The 9,458-nt window shown below is 39.2% G+C and overlaps 1 long non-coding RNA gene across 1 annotated transcript in view; it reads right to left on the reverse strand.

Moving 5' to 3' along the window:
• The window catches only part of LOC308686317, a 34,339-nt gene extending 33,479 nt beyond the window's left edge, over positions 1–860 (reverse strand). Inside the window, exon 1 of the long non-coding RNA XR_014029573.1 lies at positions 288–860. This is a non-coding gene — a long non-coding RNA (uncharacterized lncRNA). The remainder of the gene's footprint in view (positions 1–287) is intronic.
• Positions 861–9,458: the final 8,598 nt, after the last annotated feature.

Consider the following 9,458-nt stretch of genomic DNA (forward strand, 5'->3'; position numbering starts at 1 on the left):
GTATCTAATGAATAAGTACTAGTATATATTTAATATGTACTAGTATCTAATGAATAAGTACTAGTATCTAATAATAAGTACAAGTAACTATTGAATAAGTACTAGTATCTAATAAATAAGAACTAGTAACTAATGAATAAGTACTAGTATCTAATAAATAAGAACTAGTCACTATTGGAATAAGTACTAGTATCTAATAAATAAGAACTAGTATCTAATGAATAAGTACTAGTATCTAATAAATAAGAACTACTAGTTCTCATGCACATACATACAGAGCCCCCCACCTCTTCTCCAGAGTCCTCAGTCCTGTCCCAGTGAAGCAGAGTGCGACCTGCTAGCTGCATGCTAGCATCGGGTATCCCAGGGTGAAACCAGGTTTCAGTGTTAATCAAAACACAGCAATCACGAACATAGGGATTTCCAGCAAGTTGTAATTCCAAGTCATCCCTTTTATGCACCAGGGATCTGGCATTGGAGAGATACAGGCTTGGTAGAGGTGGCTTGTATGGTTGTTTTCTTAGCCTTAGCATAACACCGGACAAGGGGCCCCGTTTCTGCTTCCTCTCCCTCCTCTGTCTGCCGCCTCCTAAGCCCGACAACACTCCACGGGGAGCCCAGCGGTCTCGCTATGTCATCTGGGATGTTGTGCGTATAATGAAAGACACTCCTTATAGATATCTGATGCTGGTCACCGATGTCCAAAAGGTTCTGACGGGTGTAACAAATGTTCTCAGAACCGATAGTGCACACACAAACAAGAAAAACGTAAGACAAAAACGACAAAAAAGAAAAAAAGAATACTTAAAAGAAGAGCCGTGAGCCGCTGCGACCATGCGTGCCGCCATCTTGGATGTGTCAATATAATTCATTATATGGTAATAATGGTATCATACATTAGTTCTCATCTCACACCATGAATACATAGTCCAAACCATGTTTTCCTCTCATCCTGAATCAGTACGGTATTCCCAAATATTCAAACTATTTTAGACCAAATAGAACGCCAACCACTGCAGAGTAGCCCAGTAGCCCGCGTAACGCGCCGCAGACGTGTGCAGGTCTGACGACACCTATCTTGATTAATGTCGACTCCTATCTATCTATATGTGTAGAATTGTTTAGACTTTATGTTCTCTTAGCCAATCAGAATTAGCCAACATGTACTGACTGATGTCATTGGTGCCCTTGGAAATGGTATAACTGGTGTGAGATTTTGTGAACAGTAGAGTCTCTGGCCTGCGACCTCCTCGAGAGACGTTGACGCCTGGCTCTACCGATGAAACTGCAAACTATTCTTCAGTAAATTTGTACCTATTTGATTGAAACTCATGACTCCTGGTCTTCTTTCATCATGTCTGGTCCTGGGTTTTTAAGCTGTTTACAGCTTTTTTTTTTTTTTGATATTATCTTTTTATTTGGAAAGGCAAAATCCCATCACATACATTAATTACAATTTTTTGCATTCAAGTACATAGGCAGGGATGGATTCAGAAAGTTTAGATGAGTTGTCTATATTGCCCTTCTGAGTATTCCTTTTACAGACCATTACTTATTTCAGTTAGGAACAATAACAAAGCAGAACAGAACCGGGATGCGCACCACTTCAGGTACTTAAAACAACACAAAGAGGGCAGGTCTACACAAAGCACAAGTACAGTCAAATGAAATCAGATCTGATTGGTTTTACATACTCAGTCCATTTGGTCCAAATCTTATAAAAAAAATCTTTTTCAACTTTGAGGGAAAAGGATATCTTTTCCATAACATAAATCTCATATACAATTCCAATCCATTCATCAATGGTGGGTGGATCTACTTTTAACCATTTCCTCGTAACAGATTTCTTACTGGCTGCTAATAGTATTGCCAGCAATTTTTTATCGTTAATATTCCATGTTTCGAACCCTATATTGCCCAAATAAACAGTTTCACATTTGAATGGTATATTTACATTAAATACATTGTTTATATGTTTGTGAATCTCTTCCCAATAAGGTCTAATTATCTGGCAGTCCCAAAATATATGGAAGTGGTTGGCTCCATTAGACCCACAAAGTCTCCAACAGGCATCTCCGCTACCCTGATATCGTTTCTGAATGGGTGTGATAAAGAATCTTGCAATGTTTTTCCAGCAGAACTCCCGCCATGTGTTTGACCCGGTTGATAACCACTGCAATTGACATATTTTCCCCCAGCTCTCCTGTGTGATCTTCACTTTCAATTCCCTTTCCCATTTCTTCTTTATGTACTCCGTATTCTCTTTTTTAGATAATTGTATGATATTGTATATTTTGGAGATAATTTTGTTGCTTGGTCTGGGTTTAATTAATGATAAAAATACTTCCAGGAACCCTGACTCATCTGTTCCTAACACCCCTTTAAGATTTTCATTAAAATGATGTCTCACTTGCAGGTACCTAAAAAAATCATCTTTTCCCAGTCCATAATCTTTTTGTAGGGTTTCAAAACTCTGGAATGCCCCTTTGTGGATAAATGAATAATAAGTAGTTAAACCTTTTGAGATCCATATCTTAAATCTGCCATCGATTCTGTTTGGAGCAAAGTCTGAATCATAGGCACACCATCTCATAATTTTTGATGCTTCTCCTAATCTGCAAGTTTTGACCATTGTCTGCCAGGACTTCAGAGAGCTGCCTATTATAGAGTCGTTCGGGATTTCCTGTTCTTCTAATAATTTGTTATCACTTAGTAGGGCTGTTATTGGGATTCTGTTTAACATTGTACTTTCTATTTCTTTCCATGCTGCAGTGTATGTTGGCGAACACAGGCAGACTAAAGGTCTCAGTTGGGCTGCATGGTAGTAGTCCTGTGGGCAAGGAAGGCCCATTCCACCCTTCTCTTTTCTTAATTGCAGTGTCTTAAATTTAATTCTGGCCCTTTTCCCTTGCCACACATATCTTGCTATCAATCTGTCCCATTCTAAGAATTGTTTAGATGGTATTTTGACTGGCAGACACTGAAAAAGGTATAGTAACCGTGGAAGAATATTCATCCTGATTGATTCTATCCGGGAGCTTAAACTTAAAAAGGGAATAACATTCCATCTATGTATATCAGATTTTATCTTTGAATTTAATGGGCCGTAATTGATGTCATACAATCTTGAGTAGTCCTTAGGTAATAAAACACCCAAATATTTAATGGATTCCGCATCCCATTTCCAATTGTACATGGTCTTAATTGAGGATGGTGGGTCATAATTAAATTTTAATATTTGAGTTTTATTGATATTAATTTTATAACCCGAAATGAAACCAAATTCCTCTAGTAATTTCATCAATTTTGGGAGTGTCTGAGTAGGTTGTGTTATACTTATCAATAAATCATCAGCGAATAGGGCCAGTTTTTGCTCCCCGGATTTCATTATTACGCCCTTTATGTCCGACCTCTGCCTAATCAGTTGACTCATGGGTTCTATAAACAAGGCAAAGAGGAGCGGCGACGCACAACACCCTTGTCTCGTTCCTCTTTCCAGAATGAATGAACTAGTTAGATCCCCGTTGATTTTGATTCTAGCCGTTGGTTTGTTATATAGAGCTGCAAATGTGTCTATTATACTCGTATGGAAACCAAATTTTGAAAGTACTTTATATAAAAATGACCACCTCACTGAGTCGAAAGCTTTCTCTGCATCCAAACTTAATATCAGTGTCTCCAGATTTTGTTGTGTGATTTGTCTCATAACGTGCAGTGTTTTCCTGATGTTATCTTGGGTCTGTCTTTGTCTGACAAAGCCAGTCTGGTCCTTATGTATTAATATTGGTAATATCAGTTCTATTCTTTTAGATAATATGGAGGTGAATAGTTTGTAGTCGTTATTTAACAAACTTACAGGACGGTAATTCCCACAATCCGATTGGTCCTTCCCCTCTTTAGGTATGACCGAGATCATTGCCTCCCTCCATGAGGGGGGGATATTTTTATTTTCTAAAACCCAATTAAACGTTTTTAATAATGTTGGAATTAGTTGATCTTGCATTGTTTTGTACCATTCTGTGGGAAAACCATCGGTCCCTGGAGACTTCCCCCCTTTCATTCTCCTGATTGATGATTGAAGTTCTTCTTTTGTTATTTTAGATATTAATTTTTCATTTTGTTCATCAGTGATCTGTGGGAGATTAATTTGGGCCAGAAAGGTATCAATCTGATTGTCATTGCTTGTCTGTGGTTGGGAATATAATGTTTTATAGTATTCTAGGAAGCACTGCTGGATTTTTTCCAGATTAGTTTCTATTTCATTTGTTGCAGAGTTTCTTATTTTGTGTATAGTTCTATCCGCTTGTTGTTTTCTTAACCTATATGATAAAAGTTTTAGTGATTTCCCACCTACCTCATAGTATTGTTGCTTTGTGAAAAGGAGCTTTTTTTGAATTTCTTGAGTATTTATTTCATCTATTTCTTTTATTAGTTTTTTAATCTTATGTTTGTTCTCATCTTTGAGAGACTTTGCATGTTCTTTCTGTAGTGTCTTCAATTCCTCTTCCAATTTTTTAAGTTTTACTCCCTTAATTTTTTTCTCATATGAGGATATGGATATTATTTTGCCCCTAATCACTGCTTTTAATGCATCCCAGAGAATAGGTGGGGTCACTTCTTCATTTTCGTTAATGTCCAAGTACAACTGAATTTCATTTTTCAATTTATCTTTAATAACTGGGTTATTCAGAATGTTTGAGTTCAGTCTCCAGAGGGTTGATTTCTTCTTATTGTTCAGATGGACTGACATATAAATGGGACCATGGTCTGAAATAGTGCTAGCTTTTATTTCACAATTATTCACCCTACAAAGATCTCCTTTAAGCATAAAGAAGTAATCTATGCGCGAGTAGACATTGTGAGCAGGTGAGTAATGCGAGTAGTCTCGGCTCGTCGGATTTATCTCTCTCCACACGTCGACAATCCCCACTTCACGCAACCACGTATTTAATTTTCTGTTAATGTTTTTGCCGCCAGATTTCCCATTTGATGAGTCAATTTTCGGATTTAATCGTATATTAAAATCTCCACCACTTATTAAAATCCCTTGACTTTTTGTTGTCATTAGATCAACTATATGTTTATAAAAGGACCAGTCACTGCCAGGAGGAACATACACGTTAAGGAGACTCATCACAATTCCTTCAATTTTACCCGTAATCATAACAAATCTGCCTTCGGTGTCCTTATGTTCTGATATGTGTTCGTAATTTACAGCACCGGATATCAAAGTCGCCACTCCTCTCCTCTTTCCCGATCCATGGGAAGAAAAGTAAATATGTTTAAATCCTGATTTATTCAATTTGGCATGTTCAGTATCATTAAGGTGTGTCTCTTGCAAGAAAGCTACCTGAATTTTATCCTTCTTTAATTTTGATAAGATTTTCCCTCTCTTAACTGGATTGAGTATCCCATTTATATTAAATGATGCTATCTTTAAAGACCTATTTTGCATCTATGTGATTCCCCCTTCATCTCACTCAGAAACTTAGTGCGCTTCCCCCTCCCTGCAAGAACCGGCAGGGAATGAACGACTAACATATTAATAAACATAAAACCGAACATTTGTCCGTGTGACTCCCTATGTAGGGGTCTGATAATTTGACCCTGTTGAGCCTCCCAAGGTGGCTCGAAGGGAAAATTCCCCCTCCTCATTCCGGAGGGAGAGGCCCTTACCTGCAACAGTCGCATGGAGAAAAAATAAAGTCAATAAAATAAACAAAAAATAAACAAAAACGGGGTCTAAGGATGAAAAGTTAGTCCCGAACGAACCAGTCAATCCTGCCACATAACTCCTCCACTACTTACAATACAGTTCAAGAAATTTCACAATTAACTCCGTTGTCCTCGAACTTTGGATTAAATCCTTTAGGTCCCGGAGGGGGCCGGTGATGATCTCTGAAAGGCTCGGAGTTTCTCCCTGTAGCTTGCATCGCGTCCGGCTTTGATTGTATCCTTCCTCGCTCGCCTGTCTACTCTTTTCCAGGATAATCGTTGCACCTGTTCCATGAGTGTCTCCGGCGGTCTGGTGGTTGTTGTTACCGTGTAGCCTCTTCTCCGCAGGTCCTCTGAAGCCTCCTCTACAGTATCGTAGGTTTTGGTTCCGTCGCCGTGTCTCACGCACAGCCTGGCTGGGAAGAGGGTCTGGAACTGAACTTTATTTTCCTTCAGCACTTTGCGGATCTCTGAATATTCTCTTCGTTGTTTGAGTATCAGAGGTGGATAGTCGTGGTCCAGGTTTATATGGTTTTCTTGCCAGGTAAACCCCTTCCTCTGCCATGCCTTGCGGAGTAATGACTCTTTTGTTTTGAAACTTAAAAACTTAATTATGATGGAGCGTGGCGGCGCATCCGTCGGTGGCTGCGGTCCCAACGACCGATGAGCCCTTTCAATATGCAGGTCGGGCATGTCATCAGTTAACTCGAGACCTTCTTGGAGTAAATTTTCCACAAATGAGACCATCGTTGTTGATTCTTTTTCTGTTCCCTCCGGTACCCCATACATCCGTATGTTATCACGTCTGGAGCGACTTTCCAGATCCAGCAGCTTATCATCCAGCTTGGTGTGTAGCTTTAGCATAGCAGTGATGACTTCCTCTGTGTTTTGGATCCTCTCCTCTGCTTTCTCAATTCGCCCTTCTGCCTCGTCCAGTCTGGTATTCACCTTCACAATTTCTTCTTTTATTTTCTCTAATTGATCTTTATTTTCCTGGCGAAAATCCTTTAGTTCTCGCAGAATCAGTTCCAAGTCGGCCATTTCTCCACGTTGTTTGCTAGCTTAAACCTATTACTGCTAACGTTAATGTTGCTGCGCCCCGTCTTTCTCACCTCTTGTCTTCGGACGATTTTTATTACTCTAAGTGGTGTTATGGTTCTTGTCCCCTTGTCTGTGTTTTCTATGAAATTATTTATTTGTTTTGTATTGGGGAATTTATCTAATTGCACTGGCTCAACCGGGAGCTCTCTCTCTATGCGACCATCTTGGACGATGTTCCAACCGGAAGTCCTGTTTACAGCTTTTTATGTGGACAACTGGTACAGTTAGTCCCACACTTTTCCAGCACCTCTTGGCACTGGAGTTTGTGGGACTGTGCGCGAAAACAGGAAAGGGATGCCAAAGTTCACCTTTGAGATGACAAAAGGTGAGGTGGAATTCAAAGAAAATTAATCGCAGTTGGCAGTAAAATGGCATGACAAGAGGGATGTTCATGTCCTTACCACAGTCCACCCAACTGGTATGGCAGCCACAGGGAAGCTTGATCACATCACTGGGCAACCAAGGATGAAGCCTGTCTGTGTGCTGGAGTATAATAAAAAGATGGGGGCAGTTGACCAAGCTGACATGATGACTGGAATGCACCAGAAAGTCTACCAAGTGATACAAGAAGATCTTCTTTCACCTACTTGACACTGTTTTACTCAACAGCCACATCGTCTACCGGCAAATTCTTGTTGAGAAATGGATACAAATCATCTAATAATAAATATAAACAAGATAAAAAGTGATACAATTTTCAATTAATGTAATCTAAAGTGTTAACAAATTCACAATAATAAACAGACCACACTGCCACAGACTATTCTATTCTCCTCACTCCCTATTGATGTGCTCTACTATGAGTAGGAAAGGAAATCACCTCCCTACAATTCAGGACGAACCTGATGAGAGGGCTGCTGGAGGAGTACAGCACATTGTGGTGTCCAACCAAAAGAAGGCGTCTTGCCTTAGACACTCCTCTGCGCCTTACAGCCAGGCATTTCCCATCTGAAGCCCTCAGACCACTTCCCAGGGTAGCAAAACCAGGCGGCACTGCAAGGTCTGCCGCTCCAGCACACGCAAGAGCAAGCAGAGGTGCCTCACCAAGCACATGTGTGTGCCATGCAACACTCCCTTGTGTGCAGTCCCATTTTTTCATGAGTACCACACACTGAAGCATTATTAAGCCTGTAAAAAGTCTAAATATATTCATTAATTTATGATGATACTATTTTGATTATTATTCATTTAAATTATATTAGTAAGTATAAAGGTATGTGTACTATAGTTTGTTTTAAACAAAAACATTTACCTTTTTATATAAACATTTTATATATACTCACTGATTGTCACGCGGATGTTGTGGAGGAGATGCAAAGTGCCGTGTGCAAGAGAAATTCAAAGCAGTGGGGAAAAAAATATAAACATAACCATATCAACCATAGTCTGTACACACTAACAAATTATTTGAGAGGTTTTGAATAAAAAATAAAGCTAGAAAAAATTCAAACTACTCACCTGCAGGCGGTTATCCATCGTGTGCGCCATTGTGACTGCGAAATGTCATGTGACAAGGTTGATGCATCTCCATGGAAATTAGACAGCGATTCATTGCATAATAACAGGCACAGAAAAAAACTAACGCCAGGCTGCCAGTCTGAATATTTAGAATGTACGTTCAAAAGGGTTAATGATGTCTTTACTACCTTTCTGGAGCTTAAAAGTGGTAGTTGCGTAGCTGCCAACGGAGGGACAGAAATGTCTCTGATTAATTAAAAATATACTGTTCTGAAGATGAACGAAAGTCTTGTGGAGTAATTAATGACAGAATTTTCATTTTTGTTGAACTAACCCCATAATAATTCACACACTTACGATTGTTATTTCGTACTGTAATTTCAATGACTATTATTTTAAACATGAGAGGTAATAAGAAAAACACTGTTGGTGTGTTCAAAATTTTGTCAGGTAGTGTAAAACTATATTTTACCACTTTAGCATAACATACACTAAACCAGGGGTGTTCAATCCTGCTCCTGGAGGGCCACCTCCCAGAACAGTTTATTTACAGCCCCAAGTAATAACATCTGAATCAGCTTATAAAGGTCTTCAAAATCACTTAACTCTGTGGCAAAGTGGCCCTCCAGGAACAGATCTGGATACCTCTGCACTGAACTCATCACCAGTATGGTGAACAAAATGTGTAGATGCATACCAAATTTCTATCAGAATTAATATTGACTGCAGATAAAGTACTAATTGTTGGTGATTTTAATATACACATCGATAATGAAAAAGATGCATTGGGATTGGCATTTAAAGACATTGTAAATTCAATTGGAGTTAGACAACACGTGTCAGGACCTACTCATCGTCGTAATCATACTCTAGATCTAATATTATCACGCGGAATAGATGTGGATGCCGTTGAAATTCTGCAGCAGAGCGATGACATCTCAGATCATTATCTAGTCTCGTGTAATTTGCATTTAGCCAAGGCTGCAAAGCCGACTCCGTGTTTCAAATATGTGAGACCTATCACTTCTGCTACTAAAGATTGCTTTATTAATAATCTTCCTAATCAGTTTCATCATCTCAGCATCTCAGATAGCTTAGAAGAACTAGATATTACAACAGAAACGTTTAACTCTCTCTTTTCCAGCACTTTAGACAAAGTTGCTCCGTTGCGCTTAAAGAAGATT

The sequence above is a fragment of the Scardinius erythrophthalmus genome (genome assembly GCF_964197995.2).
Source record: "Scardinius erythrophthalmus genome assembly, contig: HAP1_SCAFFOLD_132, whole genome shotgun sequence".
Taxonomy (NCBI): Eukaryota; Metazoa; Chordata; class Actinopteri; order Cypriniformes; family Leuciscidae; genus Scardinius; species Scardinius erythrophthalmus.